This window comes from Ranitomeya imitator, chromosome 1, assembly GCF_032444005.1.
Source record: "Ranitomeya imitator isolate aRanImi1 chromosome 1, aRanImi1.pri, whole genome shotgun sequence".
In the NCBI taxonomy this organism is placed as follows: Eukaryota; Metazoa; Chordata; class Amphibia; order Anura; family Dendrobatidae; genus Ranitomeya; species Ranitomeya imitator.
Window position 1 is genome coordinate 13,883,594 of NC_091282.1, and position 26,272 is coordinate 13,909,865.

Genomic DNA, 26,272 nt, shown 5'->3' on the forward strand with positions numbered 1-26,272 from the left:
ATACAACACGTATTCACACTACTATCTACAGAAATCCGATAGTCCTGATTTCTATTCTACCGGCACTGATCTCTCATCCCAGACATGTCATTCATAATTTACCTGTTGGGGAATATATTAGAGCTAAACTAATATGTAATAATAAAGATACGTATGATCATGAATGTGACAACATAGATCAGAGATTAACCCAACGAGGATATAAACCTCACGTCCTAAATACGGAAAAAATCCAGAGATAATTATCTGCTGATAAGAAACAAAAACCTTCATCAATCTAGAGATAAATCAAATACTGGCTGCAGGGAAGATTTCTATAATATAGTGAATATTATCAGAGAACATTTACCTTTTTTATACACTGACGAGGATCTAGCAGAGATTGTGAGACCTGGTTGTTCCTTCATTGCTAAGAGGGACGTTATTATCGGTAACATAATTTCTCCTAGTTTATATCTCTACAAGGAAGTCAGCCGACACGTGGGAGACAAATACCAAAGGTTTTATTGGATGTGGTCGACCTAAATGTGGTTTGTACAAGTATGTGCCCAGAGCAAAAATGCATCATCTACTAAACAGAATAATATAATATTGGACGTCTCATGAGTTGTGGCTCCACACGTCACTGACATCATACAGTGTGAAGCTTGCCCCCTGCAATATGTGGGGTGCATGGTCAGAACCTTAAGTCTCCACATTGGGGACACATTAGGGATGTTCTCAGCCCCATAACATGTAATACATCTGCAGCATCACAACATTTCATACAACAAAATAGGAATATCATCACTTTACAGTTGTGGGTAGTGAATATGTTACCAGACCAGATAAGGGGGAGATTGGTATAAAAAGTACACCCCAGAGAAGCCTCGTGGATTCTGGAATTGGACCCCAGATTTCCCAGTGGTATGAATCTTCGTTCAGACCTTGCATCCGTTTATTGAATTGTGTTTTCTTTTCTCCTTTCTGTTGTATAGTAATTCTACATAATATACACATTATAGACGCACACTCTTCATTCTTGTGTGGCACGCAGAGTAGGATAAACTAATGGCCTCCCTGATCCATCTAGCAATAGTACTTTTAGCTACTCCACACCCTCTTTTGCTACCCTGAAAGGCTATGAATAGGGTTTGGTCTTTCCTCCACTGACTAGTTATAGATATGTATTGTAACATAGATCTTCTTACATCTAGCATGTGGAACTTTTGTTCACCTGGATTTCTAGGATTACTACAGAATGATGGTAAAGTAATCTCTTGATTCCTATGGAATTTTTGAACCACCTTGGTGAGATACGCCGGGTCTGGTCTTAAAACGATCCTGTCATCAAAAACCTGAGTATAAGGAGGGGATATTAACAGGGCCTGTAAATCACTTATCCTACGTGCCGATGTTAAGGCTACTAGTAGAACTGTTTTAAGGGTAAGTAACTTAGGTGATAACTCCTGCAAGGGCTCAAAAGGGTGTTTAGTTAGGACTTCTAAGACTAAATTTAGATCCCCAAGGAGGGATTTTTGGGATAACGACCGGTCGAGATCTACTACAAGATTTTATGAATCGCGAAAGCCATCTATTTGAGGCAAGATTACAGTTATATAGGGCCCCCAAGGCTGAAACCTGAACTTTAAGGGTGCTGATTGCTAACCCAAGATGTAATCCTGCTTGCAGAAATTCTAGGATAGGACCCACTGGAGCCTCCTCCCCCAATGGTTCACCCAGGAAGTTAAGAAATGTTTTCCATGTCCTACAATAGATCCTAGAGGTTATGGGTTTTCTGCTTTTCAATAGGGTGGAGATTAAACCCGGTGAGAATCCTTGGCGACTTAGTAACGCCCTCTCAAATTCTAGGCTACCAGATGGAAGCCCTTCACCTGAGAGTGGGTCACTGGGCCCTAGGTTAGCAGGTCCGGAACCTCTGGCAGAATCCATGGGTCCGTTACCGACATCTGCCTTAGAAGGGAGAACCATGGTCTCCTTGGCCAAAATGGAGCTATGAGGATAATTTTCACTTGATCCTCTCTGATCTTCCGGATCGCAGCTGGAATCATCACTATTGGGGGGAATGCTAGGCCAGAGAGAACTTCCAGGCTATCAGTAGGGCATCTACTGCGAAGGGATGTTCTCTTGGATTTAAGGAGCAGAACTTTTTGACTTTTTTGTTGTGAGATGGCAAACAAGTCTATTTCTGGTGTGCTCCAGGCTTGGACTATTTGTTGGAATATCTGGAGGTTTAGGGACCATTCCCCCTGTCTTAAGCCTCTACGACTCAGGAAGTCTGCTTGTGTATTTTCTATGCCTCTGATGTGTAGTGACGTCAGGGATGACAGGTGTTATTCTGCCAACTGAAAGAGATTTGATGCTTCCATGAGGCCTTTGGACCTCGTCCCCCCCTGATGATTGATATACGCCACCACTGCTCGATTGTCCGTCAGGATTCGAGTATGGCGACCCCGGAGTAAAGGGAGAAAATGTCTTAGGGCTTTTTCCACTGCCCATAGCTCTTTTTCGTTTGATCCATAGTTTTTTTTTTTAGTAAGGACCAGGTTCCTTGTACAGAGTGATACCTCAGGTGAGCCCCCCAACCTGTACTGCTTGCGTCGGTCGTGATGATGTCTTTGACCGGATTTTGCCACTGGACCCCCATCGCCAGGTGGTCTTCCACCGTCCACCAAACTAGGGAATCCCTTACGCCCAGGGAGAGACATAGATTTCCTTTTAAATGCCCTCTTAACAGTCTTTGAGCTGAGAGAACTTCCCACTGTAGTTTTACTGGTAGTAATCTTGACTTGGGGATATTTATTATTCAACCCAGCTCCATTAGAGTTGATGTTACCACTGATACTTGATGAGTGCAGTGGGACTCTGACCTCCCTATTACAAGGAAATCGTCCAGATATGGAACAATTACTACATCCCGGGACCGGAAGTATGACACTACTTCCACCATTACTTTGGTGAAAACTCTGGGGGCTGTAGACAGGCCGAATGGAAGGGCTGTATATTGATAATGCTTTACCTGATTCTGAATATAGAGAGCTACTCTCAAGTATTTTCGATATTCCTGATGTATTGGTATATGGTAGTACGCATATTTTAAGTCTATCACTGCCATGAAGCAGTGTTGGAAGAGAAGTTTTATGGTCGTGTTTATAGACTCCATCTTGAAGGAGTAGCTCTCTATCGATTGGTTAAGCTTCCTTAGATTTATTATAGTTCTCCAAGAGCCGTCCGGTTTTTGGATTAAGAAGAGGGGGGAGTAAAATCCACCTCTTTCTTCCTGAGTCGGGACTTCCTGAAGAACCTTTTTGTGGATAAGTCCCAAGACCTCGGTTTCCAGGGCAGATTGTTCCTGCTGGGACTTTCTTCGGGGAGTTATTATAAAGTTTTGCCTGGGTGGACGGATGAATTTTATTTTTAGGCCGTCTTTGATAATATTCACGACCCAGGTACTGGGGGAGATATTTATCCAGGCCGGAAAGAAGAGGGAGAGTCTTCCTCCCACTTCTGGCGTAATGTCATTGGGGGGATTTTTTTGCCAATGTAGAGGGCCCTTTAAACATATAGCCCGATCCTCTCTTATCCTTAAAGTCCCAATTTTTCCGCTCCCCTGGGGGGCGACCTCTGTTATATCTTCTCCTGCAAAAAAAAAGGTTTTTTGGAATCTTTAGGGATATTGGGAAAAACTTTCTTTTTATCTCCTGCATGTTCCAGGATCTCTTCTAGTATTTTCCCAAAAAGAAGTTGTCCGTCACATGAAATGGAGCACAGCTTGTGTTTAGATGGCAAATCCCCCGGACAACCCTTGAGCCAAAGGGCTCTTCTTGCCGCATTGGACAAGCTCGCTGCTCTGGCCGTTAGTATTGCGGAATCTGCAGAAGAGTCTGCCAAGAAAGCTGCTGCTCCTTGCTTTAAAGATATATTTGCAAGGATGTCGCTTCTGGGTACTTTGTCCCTTAGCTGATCCTCTATCTGCTGTAGCCAGACCATTAGAGCACGGGCCGTACATGTCCCAGCAATTGCTGGCTTCAGGCCCTCCGCTGAGGCTTCCAAGATATGTCTCAGAAAACCATCTGGTTTTGTTTATCAAGCGGGTCTTTAAGAACACCCGAGTCTTCTAATGGAAGGGACGATCTTTTTAAAAATTTGGCTACTGCCCCGTCAATTTTAGGGATCTTCTCCCAGGATTCAGAGTCTTTATCCTCAAAAGGATATCTCCTTTTGGATGAAGAAGGTAAAGAACCCATTTTTTCAGGTTTTCTCCACTCCTTCTCAATTAATGCTTTGATTTTCGCATTTACCGGAAACGTGCGTTTCCTTTTCTCTTCTAAGCCACCAAACATGAAATCTTCTAGTGACGTAGATGTCTTCTCCTCCTTAAGACCCATAGCAGATCTAACTGTTTTGCCTAATTTGTCTACGTCCTCCGTTGGAAAACATGGACAACCTCCTGAATCACTGTCCAAGGAAGAATCTGAAGACTGGATAGAGGCCAAGGAGGTAGAGGGAGATCGGGATGATTTATGACTCTCCTGTCTCTGAGAGGCATCTGACTCAGTAGACGCCTTACGGCTTTTCCTTCTCGGTTTATTAAGGGTAATTTTTAAGGAGTTTTTTTTTTATTTCTGCCTGTATTATGGCTTTAAGGCTAGTGGCGAAATTAGGAGTAAGCACAGAGATCTTTCTGACACTGAACTGCAGGCGGGTCTTTACAAAGGGCACACTCTCGGTTCTTTGTTTTCCCGCTAGACTTCCTGGACCCCTAGTGAACAAACAGAAAAAATGGACCCTGTTACCATAAGAGTGACGTTCACGTAGTTCACTCACCACCGCCGCCAATGAAGGGTACCGGTTTTGGAGGCTGGATAGATGCACGTGAAGCGTCCCTCTTGGACACTGACAAATCTTGCCGGACAAGACGACCGCTGCTCCTACCACTTGAGCAGCTGCTCCTGGTATGCTGGTGGTTCGGCAAGGCATCTGGCGAGAGCTCCTGCTGTTGCTGCTGCTGTGATGGCAGCTGCTGCTGCTCTTGCTGCCCCACTTCCATGAAGTTTCTGGGCACGAGTGCATTTTCTGTGGTTATCACCCCTTTTATGGGGGATCCACTGCACTCCCCGCCTCCTCCGGTGCCCAATAGTGGCCCCTACCCTGCTCTGCCGCCGGAGTCTCTATCCACCGGCCGGTGTTTTCTTCATGGGTGCCGCCATCTTGGATCCGGCGCCCGCCTATGACGACACACGGGCACACCCATTCCCAGCGTGCCTTGCGTGTGACGTCAAACGGGCGACGCGGAAGCGGCCGCCGCACGGCAGAGAGGAGGGCGGCGCGGCAGCCACGGAAGGAACCTGGCCCGGACCGTCCTGCACCAATGCCCGTTCGGACGCAGAGCCCCGGAGGACCCGCGGACGGCACCTTCAGACCCCAAGCACCGACGTACAGGCGCTGCCTGTTCTTGCACGCCAGGACGGGAGCTGGGTAAGTGGAACCGCCGTGTTCAGCCAAGGGTCGCTGTCAGGACAGGAAACCCAACTGAAGCGACAGAGAGGTACCGCCCTTTTATTTTCAGTAGGGTTTCCTGTCCTGACTGGGCGGATCCCCTCTCTCAGGTGTGCCGTCATGGAGGAAGGGAAAAACAGCCCTGTGCAACTCTCTCGTGCTAAAAGCAGTCGACCTTTCCTGGCACCAGCAAGTTTGGCTTCGGTGCTGTGCTCAGCCAGGTCGACTCGGGGAACCAAGAGCACCCCATGTTCTACCTGAGCCGGAAGCTTCTGCTGTGGGAAGTGGCCTATTCCACCATGGAGGAGTGCCTTGGCCATGGTCTGGGCTCTGCAACATTTACAGCCCTACCTCTACGGTCGCACCTTCACTGTGTTGACCGACCACAACCCTCTGCGCTGGCAACAACCTGTGTCTGGTACAACGATAGGTTGCTGCTCTGGAGCCTTGCCCTTGAGCAGTATGACTTTGCAGTCAAAAACAAAACGGGCAGTGAGCATGGCAATGCAGACAGGCTATCCTGCTGCGGTGAACCTGCAAGTGTGCATGGAGGAGTACCAAAAGGTCCTGCCTCCGTAGCACAGTCCAAAAGGGGAGGTGTCAGGAATATGATGTATTTGATTGTCTATTACCACGCACACTGAGCTCTGCTACATCCAAGAGCTGAGTACAGATACACGCTGTGGGCATTTCCAATCCCCTTCCTCCCAGCTTTTCCCTGCTGACAATACAGCTATAATGTGAAACCAGTGTGCTGGGAGCAGGCCTACTCCGCTTTGTGTAAGAGCATGGTCGGGGGGGGGTAAGATGGGCGCCAGAGAGCTGCAAGTTCAAAATCGGAACTGGGAAGTGGGATATAGATAAACCCCTTCAGAAAAGAACTGGGACCAAACAAACAACCCCACTTCATGACATATTGGTGTCAGTGGTGAGGATGATAAAAATATCCCCCCTGTGATTCGTGACAAATGGATATTAAAATTGTGTAGGTTTTGATATAATTGTTGCCTATGCAATGTATTGTTCTGCATCTCTCTTTGACATGAGGCACCTCATTTAAAGGGAACCTGTCACCCCGAAAATCGCCGGTGAGGTAAGCCCACCGGCATCAGGGGCTTATCTACAGCATTCTGTAATGCTGTAGATAAGCCCCCAATGTATCCTAAAAGATGAGAAAAGGACGTTAAATTATACTCACCCAGGGACGTTCCCGCCGTTGGTCCGGGTCCGGCGCCTCCCATCTTCATCAGATGACGTCCTCTTTTGGTCTTCATGCTGCTGCTCCAGTGCAGGCGTACTTTGACTGCCCTGTTGAGGGCAGAGCAAAGTACTGCAGTGCGCAGGCGCCGGGAAAGGTCAGAGAGGCCCGGCGCCTGCGCACTGCAGTGACTGCAGTCACTACTCACGGACAAGCCTAGAGAAAGGATAGACAGGAGGTCTCAAGTCAAATACCAGGAGGGCACAAAATAAAGAGCAGCAGGACAAAGTCGTAGTCAGGTAACAGTCCAGGTTCAAATACCAGGAGGGTACGTCAAGACTAGGGAGTAAAAAAAACAGACAGTCAGAGGCCAAGTATGAGGTCAGGTACCTGCAGTCAGAGAGCGTCAAGAGCAGAAGGGATAATCCACATGAATAGTCAGGACAAATCCTACACAATCAGACAGTGCTAAGCACACACCAAACTAAGCTCAGCTACAGCTGACACCGATATACTCATAGCTAGCCAGCTAAATAGCTAGAACATTACCAAGGATGAGAGGCATCTGGGGAAATGCCCAAAGGCTTGACCAGATTGAGCAGCAGGGCTGGTGATCAAAATGCTGTGAGCCCAGATTTCCCACATTCTGAATATGAATACAGCTTTTCTCTGTATGACTTCACTCATGTCTAACAAGATTTGATTTACTAAAGATTTCCCACACATTGAACATGAATATGGCTTATCTCCTGTGTGACTTCTCTTCAGAGAAGACGTGATTTATGTATAAAAGATTTACCAAATTCTGAACATGAATACGGCTTCTCTCCTGTGTGAGTTATCCGATGTTTAACAAGTTGTGATTTCTCTGTAAAGCATTTTCCACATTGTAAACATGAAAACGGTTTCTCCCCTGTGTGAATTCTTAGATGTGTTACAAGATTTGTTTTTTGGTTAAAACATTTCCCACATTTTGAACATGAATATGGCTTCTCTCCTGAATGAATTCTCTGATGTCTAATAAGACTCCCTTTATCTGTGAACGATTTCTCACATTCTGAACATGAAAATGGCTTTTCTCCTGTGTGAATTCTCTGATGTCTAATAAGACTCCCTTTATCTGTGAAGGATTTATCACATTCTGAACATGAAAATGGGATTTCTCCTGTGTGAATTCTCTGATGTTTAATAAGACTATCTTTTTCTGTGAAGGATTTTTCACATTCTGAACATGAAAATGGCTTTTCTCCTGTGTGAATTATCTGATGTCTAATAAGATTCGCTTTATCTGTGAAGGATTTCTCACATTTTGAACATGAAAATGGCTTTTCTCCTGTGTGAGTTCTCTGATGTCTAATAAGACGCGCTTTAACCGTGAAGGCCTTCCCACATTCTGAACATGAAAATGGATTATCTCTTGCATGAATTCTCTGATGCATAATAAGATATCCTTTATCTATGAAGGACTTCCCACATTCTGAACATGAAAATGGCTTCTCTCCTGTGTGAATTCTCTGATGTCTAATAAGACTACTGTTATGTTTGAAGGATTTCCCACATTCTAAACATGGAAATGGCTTCTCTCCTGTGTGAATTCTCTGATGTCTAATAAGACTATTGTTATGTTTGAAGGATGTCCCACATTCTGAACATGAAAATGACTTCACTCCTGTGTGAATTCTCTGATGTCTAATAAGACTACTGTTATGTTTGAAGGATGTCCCACATTCTGAACATGAAAATGGCATTTCTCCTGTGTGAATTCTCTGATGTTTAATAAGAGTCCCTTTTTCTGTGAAGGATTGCTCACATTCTGAACATGAAAATGGCTTTTCTCCTGTGTGAATTCTCTGATGTTTAATAAGAGTCCCTTTTTCTGTGAAGGATTTCCCACATTCTGAACATGAAAATGGCTTTTCTCCTGTGTGAATTCTCTCATGTTTAACACATTTTGACTTATCTGTAAAGCATTTCCCACATTCTGAACAGGAGTATGGCTTCTCTCCTTCATGTTTGATTAGACTTAGATAATCTGAGCTTTTAGTAAATTCCTTGTGACACTGAAATCTTGTATCCACTTTGTCACCTGGAATTGTGGTAACAATGTGAGATTGCTCATGAGAGGGTTCCTCATGATTAGGAGGATTATAAGAAAGTGAAGTACTGTGAAGTCCAGGAGGTCCATGAAGGGTAATGAGGTTTTCTCCATTAGAGTGCTTCCTGATATCTTCTTTTTTATAATTTAGTGATAAACTGTTATTATCACAAGGATTTCCTATAAGGATGAAAGATAAAATTCACAAAAGGGATTTTGAAATTTGATGGAGCTCAAAATGAAGACCCGTGTCAGTGAAAGTACCGGTAATAAGGAAGACAACTACATGCCATAGCATTATCACAATGATAGGTAAAGTGAATAACATTTATAAAATGGTGACATTGGCACAAACAGACCTCTAAAAATTAACCTGTATTAATGTATTTAAAAGGGTAAAAAATACTTGATTATCTTAAAAAGGTGAAAAAATTGAGGGTCAATAGGGGGGAAAAAAATCTAGGACTAATCTCTCCCTAGATGAGCCCTAAAGATCACCCTACCTGCCAGCGGAGGTTGGCACCCTAGTTGTAGTCGTGATGGCACCCCCGCTGAACGTCGGTAGCCCTAGGGACCCTAATGCACCCTGAACATCCTACACACTATAATATACACAAAAAACACACACATACAAGAACAATTAAAGGGAGTACCCAAGATATGAATATCTTGTAGTTATTGCTGTATGTTCCAGGAGGGATGCAGACAAGATGTGTAGTCACATTAAGGCTGCTGTCAGACAAGCAGTACTCGGTCAGTATTTTACATCAGTATTTGTAGCCAAAACCAGGAGTGGAACAAATAGAGGAAAAGTATAATAGAAACATGTGCACCACTTCTGCAGTTATCACCCACTCCTGGTTTTGGCTTAGGCTAGGTTCACATTGCGTTAGTGGCAGTACGCTAACGGGATCCGTTACACAGCGCCACTAACGCAATGTAACGGGTCCGTTAGCGCTGCCATTGACGGCAATGTAACTAACGCATCGCTAACGTATGCCATTTTTGCGCTAGCGATGTCCCGTTAGTTTCGGACGGACCTCGAACGCTGCTTGCAATGTTTGAGGTCCGTTCCTCGCTAGCGCAGATCGGGCATCTGCGCTAGCGGGATCGCTAAAGGCGATCCCTTTTGGGACATTGCATTAGCGCAGTCCGTTAGCGTATGCGCTAAACGGATTGCCCTAACGCAATGTGAACCTAGCCTTACAAATACTGATGTAAAATACTGACCACATACTGCTAGTGTGACGGCAGCCTAATACCCGAACAAAGATAACATGGCCAGAGCATGTAATCACATTGTCTAAATTGTAACCCCAAAGACTAGGAAAATCTATGACTCCCCCCGAAGAAGCATTAAGCGAAACGCGCGTTGGTATTCCTTCTCACCCAGGTCTACAATACCAGGTTGCCAGCGCCACATTGGATGGTGAAAAAATAGAGACTCACATTTATTCTGCCTTCTGTAGCGACGTTTCGGTCAACAGACCTTTATCAAACACTGTGCTTGATAAAGGTCTGTTGACCGAAACGTCGCTACAGAAGGCAGAATAAATATGAGTCTCTATTTTTTCACAATCCATTGTGGCGCTGTCTTTATTCTCTGAAGTCTTGGTACGTTGTCCGGGATGGGCTCCCTGGCTCTGGACGTGCGCCCCTGTGTCCGCTGAGACATTAGGAAAAAAAGGGTGCAGTTTTGACTTTTTCCTGTCTTGACTACAATAGCAGGTTGGTCTCAGTAACCCTCTCTCTTGTGGCAAAAATTATTTAGGCCAGGTTCACACTGCGTTAACAGCAGCCCGTTCAACACATGCGTTAACGGGCTGCTGTTAACGCAAGTGCCGATATGTGATCGCGCAAGCGCAGATAGAGCTAGCGAATGCTTTATCTGCGCTAGCAGTGACAGACCCGGAAACGCTGCAGCCCGCATCCCAGGGTCCGTCACTCAATGACGGCACATCGCTAGCGCACGCCCATTGTGGGCGTGTGCTAGCGATGCGTCCAACATAGGAATGGCGACGTTAACGGACTGTGTAACGTAGTCCGTCTAACGGACACCAGCAACGCAGTGTGAACCTGGCCTTAGTGTCTTTGCGTGCTTTAATACACTATTACACATTAGTGGGGAGTCTTTTTGGATTAATTGGCATTTATAGCCGTGTACTTTCACTTTTTTGCACTTTTGTGTCCTGGTCCTCTATTTCTCACCTTACACTTATAAATATTCTCTTTTGATACTGATCTTATATGGCAGCTTATATTGAAGCGGTATGAAAGCACTATGCACTTTATTATATCCCTCTCGGTACTGCTGTAACATGTAGAATGACTGAATCTATGCCATTTTCTGTATATTTATGTATTAGGTTAATTCAGAACATTATTTGGTTAATTAGGCCTCTCCTAGGACTATATGGTATCCTGTGTATATACTAGCTCCAATAAAGCTACACATTTGTGTAATACTCTGTATACCTCCTGCTCTGACGTGGCACTAGGGTGTCGTCTTTCATTTTAAAATTGTAAGTCTGATACGTCTATATATATTTTTGGTTTTAATTATTTGTTAATAAAATTGTGATATTTGACCATTTATTACTGCCCTGTGTCCATTTTCTCTCGGTATTCCTATATATATATATAATATATATATATATATATATATATATATATATATAAAAGTGGAGCATAAATTAAACTAGCTCAACTATATATATATATATATATATATATATATATATATATATATATATATATATACACATACACATATATATATATATATATATATATATATATATATATATATATATATAGTTGAGCTAGTTTAATTTATGATCCACTTTTTGGGTATTTTCAAAGAAAATCCATGATCCATATCGCTATTACACAGCGCCTATAATATTTATATGGTCTTGAATACACTAATGGAACGCCAATCAAATGGGTGCACAGTCAGAGATCACATGACAAAGTACCATTAGATAATTACCGTATTTTTCGGTCCATAAGACGCATCCAGTTTTTAGAGGTGGAAAATAGAGAAAAAAATATTTGAAGCAAAAAAAAAAAAAAAAGTGGTAACATTGAATAACACACTATTATATGTGGTGTTATTATATACAATAGTATGTTATTATGTTGGAAGCTGCGGGACCAGTGTGGTGTCTGTAAAGTACTATATGAAGATGCTGGAGGGTGAGTAAGAATGGGGGCACAGGGCTTATATTTAAAGCACCACTCCAGCACTGAAAAATAACACGAGTGCTGCTTTAAGATCCCATTTGGAGAACTATAACTCCCAGCATGCCCTGCAGATTGTACGGCATGCTGGGAGTTATAGTTCACCACAGGAGTGGCAGAGTGCTTTATTGTGTGTTGTAAAGACTAGCCTTTTAATTGTGCCAGCCACTGTGGCGAGGTAAAAAGCTGGAGCATCCCATGACTGCACACACAGAGTCCTCCCTGCCTCTCCACAGCACAGGTCATAAGAGGAAGCCAGCAGATTCTAGTGGGGAGTCTGAAGGACCTGTGATGACATCAGAAGAGGGCTCTTTGCTGTCATGTGATGCTCCAGCCCGCCCACTTCATGACATCACACAGGTCCTTATGCCCAGCCCAGGCAGGTACGCAGCGATCTTGTCCCCTCTGGCCCCTGCTGCTGCCTCCTCCACCGGAAACAGATCTCCCCAGCTGCTGCAGGAATCCGGCGCTGGGGAAACCATGTTTGTTTCAGTGAAGGAGTATTCAGGTGCTGCTCCAGCTCACTGCTCAGCTGACAGATGGGCGGGGAAGCAGCTAATGAATATTCACTGCACTTTAACCTCTTAAGCCCCAAGGGTGGTTTGCACGTTAATGACCGGGCCAATTTTTACAATTCTGACCACTGTCCCTTTATGAGGTTATAACGTTGTAAAGCTTCAACGGATCCTGGTGGTAAAATTTATTTAATATTACTTGCGTTTATTTGTGAAAAAAAAAATGGAAATTTGGCGAAAATTTTGAAAATTTCGCAATTTTCCAACTTTGAATTTTTATGCAATTAAATCACAGAGATATGTCACACAAAATACTTAATAACTAACATTTCCCACATGTCTTCTTTACATCAGCACAATTTTGGAACCCAAATTTTTTTTTGTTAGGGAGTTATAAGGGTTAAACGTTGACCAGCGATTTCTCATTTTTACAACACCATTTTTTTCTTTTAGGGACCACATCTCATTTGAAGTCACTTTGAGGGGTCTATATCAGGGGTTCCCAACTCCAGTCCTCAAGGCCCACCAACATGTCATGTTTTCAGGATTTCCTTAGCCTTGCCCAGGTAATAATTGCATCACCTGTGCAATGCAAAGGAAATCCTGAAAACATGACCTGTTGGTGGGCCTTGATGACTGGAGTTGGGGACCTCTGGTCTATATGATAGAAAATACCCAAGTGCGACACCATTCTAAAAACTGCACCCCTCAAGGTGCTCAAAACCACATTCAAGAAGTTTATTAACCCTTCAGGTGCTTCACAGGAATATTTTGAATGTTTAAATAAAAATGAACATTTAACTTTTTTTCACAAAAAAATTACTTCAGCTCCAATTTGTTTTATTTTACCAAGGGTAACAGGAGAAATTGGACCCCAAAAGTTGTTATACAATTTGTCTTGAGTACGCCGATACCCCATATGTTGGGGTAAACCACTGTTTGGGCGCAAGGGAGAGCCTGGAAGGGAAGGAGCGCCATTTGACTTTTCAATGCAAAATTGACAGAAATTGAGATGGGACGCCATGTTGCGTTTGGAGAGCCCCCGATGTGCCTAAATATTGAAACCCCCCCCACAAGTGACACCATTTTGGAAAGTAGACCCCCTAAGGAACTCATCTAGATGTGTTGTGAGAGCTTTGAACCCCCAAGTGTTTCACTAAAGTTTATAACGCAGAGCCGTGAAAATAAAAATTCCTTTTTTTTTCCACAAAAATTATTTTTTAGCCCCCAGTTTTGTATTTTCCCAAGGGTAACAGGAGAAATTGGACCCCAAAAGTTGTTGTCCAATGTGTCCTGACTACGCTGATACCCCATATGTTGGGGTAAACGCCTGTTTGGGCACACGGGAGAGCTCGGAAGGGAAGGAGCACTGTTTTACTTTTTCAACGCAGAATTGGCTGGAATTCAGATCGGACGCCATGTCGCGTTTGGAGAGCCCCTGATGTGCCTGAACAGTGGAAACCCCCCAATTATAACTGAAACCCTAATCCAAACACATCCCTAACCCTAATCCCAACCCTATTCCAAACCGTAAATATAATCCAAACCCTAACCCTAAACTTTAGCCCCAACCTTAACTGTAGCCCCAACCTTAACCCTAACGGGAAAATGGAAATAAATACATTTTTTTAATTTTTTTTATTTTTCTCTAACTAAGGGGGCGATGAAGGGGGGGTTTGATTTACTTTTATAGCGGGTTTTTTTGTGGATTTTTATGATTGGCAGCCGTCACACACTGAAAGACGCTTTTTATTGCAAAAAATATTTTTTGCGTTACCACATTTTGAGAGCTATAGTTTTTCCATATTTTGGTCCACAGAGTCATATGAGGTCTTGTTTTTTGCGGTACGAGTTGAGGTTTTTATTGGCAACATTTTCGGGCACGTGACTTTTTTTGATCGCTTTTTATTCTGATTTTTGTGAGGCAGAATGACGAAAAAACAGCTATTTATGAATTTCTTTTTTTTGGGGGGGTGGTTGGGGGGGGTGTTTATACCGTTCTGTGTTTGGTAAAATGGATAAAGCAGTTTTATTCTTCGGGTCAGTACGATTACAGCGATACCTCATTTATATCTTTTTTTAATGTTTTGGCGCTTTTATATGATAAACTATTTTATAGAAAAAAATAATTATTTTTGCATCGCTTTATTCTGAGAACTATAACTTTTTTATTTTTTCGCTGATGATGATGTATGGCGGCTCGTTTTTTGCGGGACAAGATGAAGTTTATTTAGATCAGTCTTTTTGATCGTGTGTTATTCCACTTTTTGTTCAGCGGTATGATAATAAAGCGTTGTTTTATGCCTTTTTTTTACGGTGTTCACTGAAGGGGTTAACTAGTGGGACAGTTTTATAGGTCGGGTCGTTACGGACGCGGCGATACTAAATATGTGTACTTTTTTTTTTTTTTTTTATTTAGATTAAGGAATGTATTTTTTGGAACAATATTTTTTTTATTATTTATTTATTTAGGATTTTATTTTTATTTTTTTTTTTACACATGCAAATTTTTTATTTTTTTTAAAACTTTTTTAGGCTACGTTCACATTTGCGTTGTTGGGCGTTGCGTCGGCGACGCATCAGCGACGCAACGCATAACGCACGCAAAACGCAGCGTTTTGTGTCGCATGCGTTCATTTTTAGCGCAAAAAAAATGCAACTTGCTGCGTCCTCTGCACCCTGACGCTTGCCCCAAAAAAACGCATGCGTCACAAAACGCAACACAACGCATGTCCATGCGCCCCCCATGTTAAATATAGGGGCCATGACGCATGCGTTGCCGCAGCTGCGCCCGACTCAACGCAAATGTGAACGTAGCCTTACTTTGTCCCAGGGGGGACATCACTATATAGTGACAGATCGCTGATCTGACACTTTGCAGAGCACTGTGTCAGATCAGCGATCTGGCGTGCCCTGCTCCTGGCTTACCAGTGCCTGCTCTGAGCAGGCACTTGGTAAGCTACCTCCCTGCAGGACCCGGATGCAGCCGCGGCCATTTTGGATCCAGGGCCTGCATGGAGGAGACGCTCGGTACAAGGTGAGCACATTGCCTTATACCGATCGTCTCAGGGAAGCACGCAGGGAGCCCCCTCCCTGCGCGATGCTTGCCTATACCGCCGGAACACTGCGATCACGTTTGATCGCAGTGTGCCGGGGGTAAATGTGCCGGGGGAGGTCCATGACCGCTCCTGGCACAGAGTGCCGGATGTCAGCTGCGATAGTCAGCTGACACCCGGCCGCGCTCCCCCCTTGATCTCCAGCTGATCGTGCTGGACATACTATTCCGTCCTTGGGAAATAGGGCCCACTGTTGTGAATTCTGCTCTTGGGTTCCCTCCAGTGGTTGTTCGTGGGAATGCAGTTGTCTCTGACTCGCAGTCCTGGCCAGGTGTATCGGATAATTACAATTCTGACTGGGATATTTAGATGTGCAGGATCCTTTAGCCCTTGCCAGTTGTCAATGTTCCTAGTGAAGTGTTGGATCTCTTTCTGGCTTCTCCTGCTTGCTGCCAAATTCAGCAAAGATAAGTGTTTGGTTTTTGTATCTGTGGCACACTGCTGTGTGCTTGTTTCAGTTTATTCCTGCTCTGTTTGTAGGATTCACTGGAGTTGCAGATATACGCTCCTACATCTTTAGTTAGATGTAGGAAGTTTTTTGTATATTCTGCTGTGGATTTTTTGAAGGGTTTTATACTGACCGCACAGAACTCTGTCCTATCCTGTCCTATCTAGCTAGTGTGGCCTCCTGTGCTAAATCCTGTTTTCTGCCTGTGTATGTTTTTTCCTCACCGACTCACCGCCAATATTTGTGGGGGGCTGTCTATCCTTTGGGGATTTTCTCTGAGGCAAGATAGTATTCCGATTTCCATCTTTAGGGGTATTTAGTCCTCCGGCTGTGACGAGGTGTCTAGGTGTGTTAGGTACACTCCACGGCTACTTCTAGTTGCGGTGTTAAGTTCAGGTTTGCGGTCAGTATAGTGGCCACTTTCTCCAGTGAAAGTTCTCATGCAGCTCCAAGGTCACCGGATCATAACAGCCCACCCCACATGGATGGAATAGTACGTCCAATGGTAGAAAGGGGTTAATCATCGGGACCATGTGGTTTCCCCAGCGCTGGATTCGGGCAGCGGGACATTTTTCTGCCTCCTGCAAGTGGGATCACAGTGCGATCCCACTCGCTGCTGCCCCTCCCCATATGCTACATTCCGACCATAAGACACATCCACACTTTCCTCCAAAATTTGGAGGGAAAAAAGTGCGTCTTATGGTCCGAAAAATACGGTAGCTACTTTCGGTTCCCTTCATTCAAAAGTCTAATGCCCAATGTGATATCTTCTGTTTGCCCCCCCATCAAAAAATGGGTGCATAACTGAACATAAATTCGCCATACAAAAATCACACACAATATAGGTATTAATCCACTCTCCTCGTCTCCTAATTTCAGAAGCCAGCACATAACTGGGTACATAATCCTGTATAAAAGCCATGAGAAAGAAATTCCACACAGTCGTGGTACTTATCCGCCATTCTTAATTCCCTCTTATCCCAATGTGTTTCCCCCTTAGGAAGTATAAGGGTTCATCCGGGGATCCGGGGTTGAGGGCTTCAGTGTTCCTTCTGGCCGTAGTCAATGCTATATTTCCGTTAACAGACGACGGACCTGAGTGGGTACTTGCTTTTTTGGTGGATTGAGTTGAAGCTTTTATTGGGAATATTTTAGATAACGTTTGGGATCACATTTATCCGGCACGCTACACTGAGCATTTACTTTGGGGTTTCCATCTAAATCTCTTGATATTAAACCCATGCTGGATCCATTCACTATAATGAGGCAGCAGAGTTACTCTCGACCCTGTCTTGCCTCTGTTCAGCGGTGTCCTTTTCAGAAGTGCATAAAACTGTGGCTGACGGGACTTTTATGCAATCCTAAAAAGACAGATACTACCGGATCACAGGTCAGACGGCGTCCACAGTGCCTCCATCTGCCTCATTATAGCAGAGCGCAGGATAAATGTGCGCCGAGCCTTCCTGCGATCTTTGGGAGGCAGAATGAAAAAAAATGAACAGCATGTGAAGAATTGGCCTATTTTTGACGTCGTTCCTCGTGCGGTATAACCGATTAGGTGAATTTATTCTTCGGGTTGCTGCGATTACAGCGATACCAGATTCATAGCGAATTTTTGTGTTTGGCTGCTGTTACACACTAAAAGACGCTCTTTATTGCGAAAACTTGTTTTTGCATCAAATTTTGAGAGGTATAATTTTTTCATATTTTGGCCCACAGAGTCATGTCAGGGCTTGCTTTTTTGTCGAGTTGAGGTTTTTATTGGTACCATTTTTGGGCACATAACATTTTTGATCACTTTCTATTCTGATTTTTTTGGGAGACAGAATGAACAAAAATCAGCAATTCAGGAATTATTTTTTGGTTGTCTTTTTATACCATACGGCATGTGTGGTAAAATTGATAAGGCAGCTGTATTCTTCGGGTCAGTACGATTATAGCGATACCTCATTTATATATTTTTTTTATGTTTTGGCACTTTTACACAAAAACTATTTTATAGAAAAAATATATATTTTTGCCTCGCTTTATTCTGAGAACTATAACTTTTTTATTTTCCCGGTGATGGAGCTGTAAGGAAGTGAATGTAACGAGGATGATGGATATGGAAAACATACAGTATATAGAAGTTTCCAAGTGAAGAAAAAGGCGGGAGGAAGGTGGAGGGTTCGAGTGTAGGCGCTGAGTTGTGGTTCTGAGACAGGACTGAAAAACCTCGTAAAGCACCCTGGATCTCTTCAGGACGATGTAGGGTATGCTCCACCATAAACGACCATGGACAAGAACAGATGAAATGGTTGAAACAAAACGGAGAGCCGTCTGATGAGACAACCAAACTGTGGGCAGCACGGTGGCGCAGTGGTTAGCACAGCAGCCTTGCAGCGCTGGAGTCCTGGGTTCTAATCCCACCCAGGACAACATCTGCAAAGAGTTTGTATGTTCTCCCCGTATTTGCGTGGGTTTCCTCCGGGTTCTCCGGTTTCCTCCCACATTCAAAAGACATACTGATAGGGAATTTAGATTGTGAGCCCCATCGTGGACAGTGATGATAATGTGTGCAAACTGTAAAGCGCTGCGGAATATGTTAGCGCTATATAAAAATAAAGATTATAAAAAAAAATAAAGATTATTATTAAGGAAAGCCCTATTCACTGAATAGTGGACAGAAAGAACCGTAGACAGCTGCTGCTATTGACCATAAGGTACATGACGGGTGGTGGGTCTGACTCACCGGACAGGGGACAGAACACTGGCACCACTACTGCAATCGGCTCTCAAAAAAGCACACTGCTGTCCCGGATATCGAGGGAGCAAGGCGCGCTGTGATTGGATGAAAACAGTGGACAGGAAGTGCAGGAGACCCCAAGTGACTGATTGGCTGGGATGATGGGGAGCGTGTCCTAGTTCCAGGAGAAGGCCCAGAGCCGAGCCGGGGACCAAATTTAGAAACCAGGCCGCCGGGAAGAACCAGGGTGGTGAGGGAGTGGTGAGGGAGTCATAGCTCGAATAAAAGGCTAGCAAAAAAAGCTCCTAATGAGCTGTGCATGACCCAGAGATGAGGAAAGGGAAGGAAACCACATGTCTGCAATAATAATGAACAAAAAACAAGCATTATTAATAATATATACAAATAAAAGTATATATAGTGCGACAAAGTCACTGGCAAAGGACTGGAGGGGAGATATGTAGCACTGAGCTTGTTGGCTTCACTAATATAAACCTAGGAAAATGATCCAGCACACTAAGTGCTGAGAGGGGTTAATCAGCCATGTTTAGTGCTGGGTTGACTGAACAGCTGTTTAGTGGGAGGGTCCAGAGGATAAATACCCGGCCTTCTACAGCATTCAGTGTGGGGTGGAAGCTCTGGAGCCGCATGTTCATGATCAGGAAAGATGAACCTTGTGTAGTTTGTTCTTGAAGACTATGACACGTTATGTTTTTGTTTTCCGGATAGGCCAGGTAGGCTGCGATTGTTTTGCTAATTTTGCACTGGTTTATGCAGTACTCTTAATAAACCAGTGGAAGATTTAAAGAGACTGTGTTCCTGTATCTACCTCTATGTGCAGCCGATTGAGACGATCTACCACAATATATATCTACATATATAAGTTTACCAGGGAACCCCAATGGTTTCCTGGGTCTCACAATTTTCCCGATGGACTACGACACACACTGGAGAGAGTGGACCTTCAGGAGAAAAATCCCCTCTCCATCTCCGAAGTTGATTCTTCAGATGTCTTATCATGGAAAGGTCGAAGCCGACATGCCAACCTCTGTAGCCACTATACCTCTATACCACCCGATGCCGTCTGGCTCTGGAAAGCGAGCTGGCAGTGGTGGGGGGCTACGACCATTTTCCGGATCACATGAACACATCTCGTGTATTAAAGGTTAGGGTGCTGCTGGATAGACAGATGAGGATACGGGGTGTCAGTCCATGCTGTACACTTTGTCTCCACGTGGGATAACAGAGTGAATATTCACACTATTTCCCTCCAAAAGGTTAAGAAAAAAAACCTTCTGAAAAACACAAAAACGTAAAAAATTAGTGAAACATGCCAACAACCGGGGTACATATGGGTCTACTGAAAAACCCATGTTTGCGTCCTTCTGACACTAAGATAAACTGGTCAGTTTGGCTCCGGTCAGTTGCTGAATACTACGGAGGAGGAGATAGTTGCTGAATAAAAAAAACAAATGGATTGTACACAGACGGCACACGGGCCAATGTAACTCGCTTGGACTGATCAGATGAGTAGGTGTTTTTCATGGACCTAATATACATTTAAAGGGATGTTCCCAAAATCAAAATGTTTTACTTTTTTTAATTTTGTCAGTATAACGCATTTTTAACCCCTTTCTGACATTGGACGTACTATCCCATCGAGGTGGGGTGGGCCCGTATGACCACCGACGGGATAGTGCGTCATAGTCGATCGGCCGCGCTCATGGGGGGAGCGCGGCCGATCATGGCCGGGTGTCAGCTGACTATCGCAGCTGACATCCGGCACTATGTGCCAGAAGCAGTCACGGGCCACCCCCGGCACACTGCGATCAAACATGATCGCAGTGTTCCGGCGGTATAGAGAAGCATCCCTGAGATCCTCGGAGAAACGCGATGTGATCGCGTTGCTCTGAGGGTCCTTACCTCCTCCTCCCTGCAGCAGGCCCGGATCCAAAATGGCCGCAGGGCAGCATCCAGGTCCTGCAGGGAGGTGGCTTCACTGCGCCTGCTCTGGAAGCCAGTGCTGTGCCTGTGTGAACCCTGATCTGACACAGTGCACAGCAAAATTGTCAGATCAGCGATTTTACATTATAACATGATGCCCCCCCTGGGGTAATGTTATAGTGTAAAAAAAAAAAAAAAATTTCAGATGTGTAAAAAAAAAAAAAAAAAATTATATAATATAATATATATATATATATTTTATTTATTATATATATTGTTCCTATAAATACATTTCTTTATCTAGATAAACAAAAACAATAAAAGTACACATATTTAGTATCGCCGCATCCGTAACGACCCGACCTATAAAACTGTCCCACTAGTTAACCCCTTCAGTGAACATCGTAAAAAAAATTAAAAAAAAAAAACGAGGCAAAAAACGCTTTATTATCATACTGCCAAACAAAAAGTGGAATAACACGCGATCAAAAAGACGGATATAAATAACCATCATACCGCTGAAAACGTCATCGTCTCGCAAAAAAACGAGCCGCCATACAGCACCATCAGCAAAAAAATAAAAAAGTTATAGTCCTCAAAATAAAGCGATGCAAAAATAATTATTTTTCTATAAAATAGTTTTTATCGTATAAAAGCGCCAAAACATAAAAAAATGATATAAATGAGGTATCGCTGTAATCGTACTGACCCGAAGAATAAAACTGCTTCATCAATTTTACCAAAACGTGAAATGGTATAAACGCCTCCCCCAATAGAAATTCATGAATAGCTGGTTTTTGGTCATTCTGCCTCACAAAAATCGGAATATAAAGCGATCAAAAAATGTCACGTGCCCGAAAATGTTATCAATAAAAACGTCAACTCGTCCCGCAAAAAACAAGACCTCACATGACTCTGTGAACCAAAATATGGAAAAATTATAGCTCTCAAAATGTGGTAACGCAAAAAAAATATTCTTTGCAATAAAAAGAGTCTTTCAGTGTGTGACGGCTGCCAATCATAAAAATCCGCTAAAAAACTGCTATAAAAGTAAATCAAACCCCCCTTCATCACCCCCTTAGTTAGGGAAACAAAAAATGTAAAAAATGTATTTATTTCCATTTTCCCATCAGGGTTGAGGCTACAGTTAGGGTTGGGATTAGGGTTAGGGGTGTGTCTGGGTTAGAGGTGTGGTTAGGGTTACCGTTGGAATTAGGGTTAGGGGTGTGTTTGGATTAGGGTTTCAGTTATAATTGGGGGTTTCCACTGTTTAGGCACATCAGGGGCTCTCCAAACGCGACATGGCGTCCGATCTCAATTCCAGCTAATTCTGCGTTGAAAAAGTAAAGCAGCGCTCCTTCCCTTCCGAGCTCTGCTATGCGCCCAAACGGTGGTTTACCCCCACATATGGGGTATCAGCGTACTCAGGACAAGTTGGACAACGACTTTTGGGGTCCATTTTCTCCTGTTACCCTTGGTAAAATAAAACAAATTGGAGCTGAAGTAAATTTTTTGTGAAAAAAAGTTAAATGTTCATTTTTATTTAAACATTCCAAAAATTCCTGTGAAACACCTGAAGGGTTAATAAACTTCTTGAATGTGGTTTTGAGCACCTGGAGGGGTGCAGTTTTAAGAATGGTGTCACACTTGGGTATTTTCTATCATATAGACCCCTCAAAGTGACTTCAAATGAGATGTGGTCCCTAAAAAAAAAATGGTGTTGTAAAAATGAGAAATTGCTGGTCAACTTTTCACCCTTATAACTCCCTAACGAAAAAAAATGTTGTTTCCAAATTTGTGCTGATGTAAAGTAGACATGTGGGAAATGTTACTTATTAAGTATTTTACATGACATATCTCTGTGATTTAATTGCATAAAAATTCAAAGTTGGAAAATTGAGAAATTTTCAACATTTTTGCCAAATTTCAGTTTTTTTCACAAATAAACGCAGGTACTATCAAATAAATTTTACAACTATCATGAAGTCTCTAACTTATTTCCTAACTCTACCGAAGGCCCTCTGATAGAAAAGGTTGTCAGAATACGCAGACCACCCACGCTTCCCAGGGATTTATCATGTGATGTCATTGTTACTTTTTACCCAAATTGGGTCAGGAACGCGCTCTTAGGTATCTCAAAAAATCAGAGATTTCTCTCTTCCCCTTACAAGCAACTGGTTTTTTATAAGGATTTGTCTAAGGGTATGTTCACACGTTCCTGATTTCCATCCTTTTTTTCAGGACTAAAAACCACAGCTCTTTGCAGAAAACGCAGGTCCTTTTTTTGGTGCGTTTTTTTATGCGTTTTTTGATGCAGTTTTCTATGCAGAGTCTGTGTGTTTTCTAGGAAGTTTATTAGGGATAAAATGGCTGAAAATACCCTACCCTACCCCAAACCCTACCCCTACCCCTACCCCTACCCCTAACCCTATTCTAACCTTAGTGGAAAAAAAAAAATTCTTAATTTTTTTTATTGTCCCTACCTATGGGGGTGACAAAGGGGGGGGGTGTCATTTATTATTTTTTTACTTTGATCACTGAGATAGATTATATCTCAGTGATCAAAATGCACTTTGGAACAAATCTGCCAGCCGGCAGATTCGGCGGGCGCACTGCACATGCGCCCGCCATTTTGCAAGATGGCGGCACCCAGGGAGAAGACGGCCGTACGGACACCGGGAGTCCCGGTAAGTATAAGGGGGGGAGATTAGGGCACGGGGGGGGGGGGGGGGGGGAGGGGGGGGCATCGGAGCACGGGGGGGGGGGGGGGGGGGACATCGGAGCATGGGGGGGTGGGATCGGGGCAGCCAGACTCCGCCCACGCACTTCCGCCCGCTTCCCCGCACTTCCTGCTGCAGCGGTTCGGCACCACAAACCGCAATAAAACCCGCAGATATATTTTTGATCTGCGGGTTTTACTGCGGGTTTCACCTCACAATGGAGGTCTATGGGTGCAGAACCGCTGCGGCTCCGAAAAAAGAAGTGACATGGTACTTCTTTTTTCCCGCAGCTATTCAGCGCGGCTTTTTTTCTGAATTTCAGGATCGTGTGCACAGTGGTTCCTGTTTTCCATAGGGTACATTGTACTGTACCCTGCATGGAAAACAGCTGCGGAACCGCGGCGGCAAAAACGCTGCGGTTCCGCAGAAAAAAAACGCACTGTGTGAACATGGCCTAAAGTCACTCTCCAAAACAGGAGAGTTTTTTCGCATACCACAAGAGAACTACTGCGTGCAGGCCTCTCTTACTCCTGGACAAGATCATCAACCCTCCGGGTGAGACTTCCGTCAGGTTTCTTTCATGTTGCCTCTCCGGACGAGGGTTTTGAATTTTTAAAACGCATTGGAATCAACTCCTCTGAAGCCACATCCAGTTCCCTACCAACAACTTGAAGGGTAACTGTTCTGGTTGAACAATCTACAAAGATCTGTTATTTGACTAGCTGTAACAACTTAATTCCACTTTAAAAGTTTTTTTTTTTTTTTTTTCGTTACTTGTTTGTTTCTTGGATCAAAACCGAACTTTCCTCCACCAGGTCTTGGGGGTGCCATGTGCACTCTGGGACTTGGGCAGGCATTATTTCACACATTATGCGACCTTAAATCTACTTTTATCTCACAGGCTATAAAAAACGTGTATACTAATATTACTGAGCATCATATAATATTGACTTTTCAGCGACGTTATCTGATATTCCACTTATTGTGTTTATAAGTAGGCATCATATTCATACAGTATATCTCTATACTTAGGCTACTTTGAATCCGACATGTATATTGTTGTTTTCTCTTTTAGGCCCAGCTATTAAGCAACATTTTTCTTTACTGTAAATGCTTATTATTATTCTACTTCATCGCACAGGCTACTTTAATTCTGACTTGTATACTTTTGTCTATTCTCTTGTCAACAGTTCCTGTGTGAACCCATATGTGGGGAGGAACCGCATGTTATATGCCGGGGTGGGGGCTACAGGGCCGGATATTATACGCTGGGGGGCTACAGGGCCGGATATTATATGCTCGGGGGCTATGGGGCCGGATGTATCACATCTGTTTGTAGATACAAGCTCGTAATCCCTTTTATTATAAAGCAATTCTCCACCCCGGCACAGAGGAGAGACTAAACATTTGTCATGTACTGTCACCTACCTGGTGTCCTCCGCTTGCCTCCGCCTGAGACCGTTGTTCTGGTTCTCCTACAGCCAAGATGGCCTCCATAGTGGCAGAGGGATGACAGCCGTATGTCTGACCCACACCTCCATAGCACGGCACTTCTGACTTACCACAGGGCTCTTCATGCCACCGGGCGGCCGGCCTGGATGTAGAGGGACCAAAACATCGGCCTCAGTGCAGGAGGCAAACAGAGGGGACCGGTAGGACGACTCTACATGTGACGTCACTCGTCAGCACCAGGCAGAGGCTGCTACATCACCGAGATCCATAGGACGGGGAGATTCATAACCTGGAACACAAGCTCAGTCATTTATATGGCAGCACGGGACTGGTGGAAGAAAAATACGGACATAAAGGATGGAAGGAATATTAACAAAGGTAAAGGAAAACTAAATCTGTGCTTCCTAAATCATTAAGAAGAGGTGTGAAGGCAGCCCCGTTATTCATCGGTGCACCGCCGGACTCTACAGGAGCAGCCGCGCCATCACCGGACGCTTCTGCTGTGATGAGGACAGAAGATAAAGCTTCACTGCACCGGAGACTCCACACGATATCACGCACGGCCGTCATTATTACATACCAGCCATCATCATTATCATCATGAGCCGGTTAATATCACACACCTGTGGAAACATCTCCCGGAATCTCCTCCTTCCCGTCACTCACACACGACTGATCCCCCCTCGTCATCGCTTCTTCTTCTGTCTCTTCCTTAACTTTATTCTTAGTCAGATCTTCCTCCTGATACATCAGATGTAACAATCAGCACAATACAAGAAACCACCAAAATCTGTGACCTCTATGACCTCGATCAGAAATGTCCCCCATATACAGATCCGGTACAGGGCTCAGCACCGTCTACCTGATGATCCTCCGGGATGTTGTGATTCTCCTCCGGACAGTCCTGGGGATACAGAGGACGGGGACATCTCTCTGGTGGATTTCTCCTCCTGGATCCATCTGTGGAGACACACAGTGATGGAATAGATTGTGTCATGTGATGACATGATGGGAGTAGTAGTTGGTGACCACAGAACAGACATGACAGTCTCCCGTCCTCACCCTGCTGATCGGCCCATATTGCGATCGCCTCTTGTGCTCCATGTATAACCTCAACCTTAATATCAATCAGATCTTCACCCTAAAAAGAAAAATGTAAGATGAGCTCAGGTCCCATCACTTCATGGTCAGATGTTGTGGAGGCTTCAGTGTCATCTACCTGATGATCCTCCGGGATGTTGTGATTCTCCTCCGGACAGTCCTGGGGATACAGAGGACGGGGACATCTCTCTGGTGGATTTCTCCTCCTGGATCCAC

At 44.0% G+C, this 26,272-nt stretch overlaps 1 pseudogene; it reads right to left on the minus strand.

Annotated features, from left to right (window-relative positions):
* Window positions 1-486: 486 nt before the first annotated feature.
* On the minus strand, window positions 487-25,000 carry LOC138658405 (zinc finger protein 271-like; annotated as a pseudogene).
* Window positions 25,001-26,272: the final 1,272 nt, after the last annotated feature.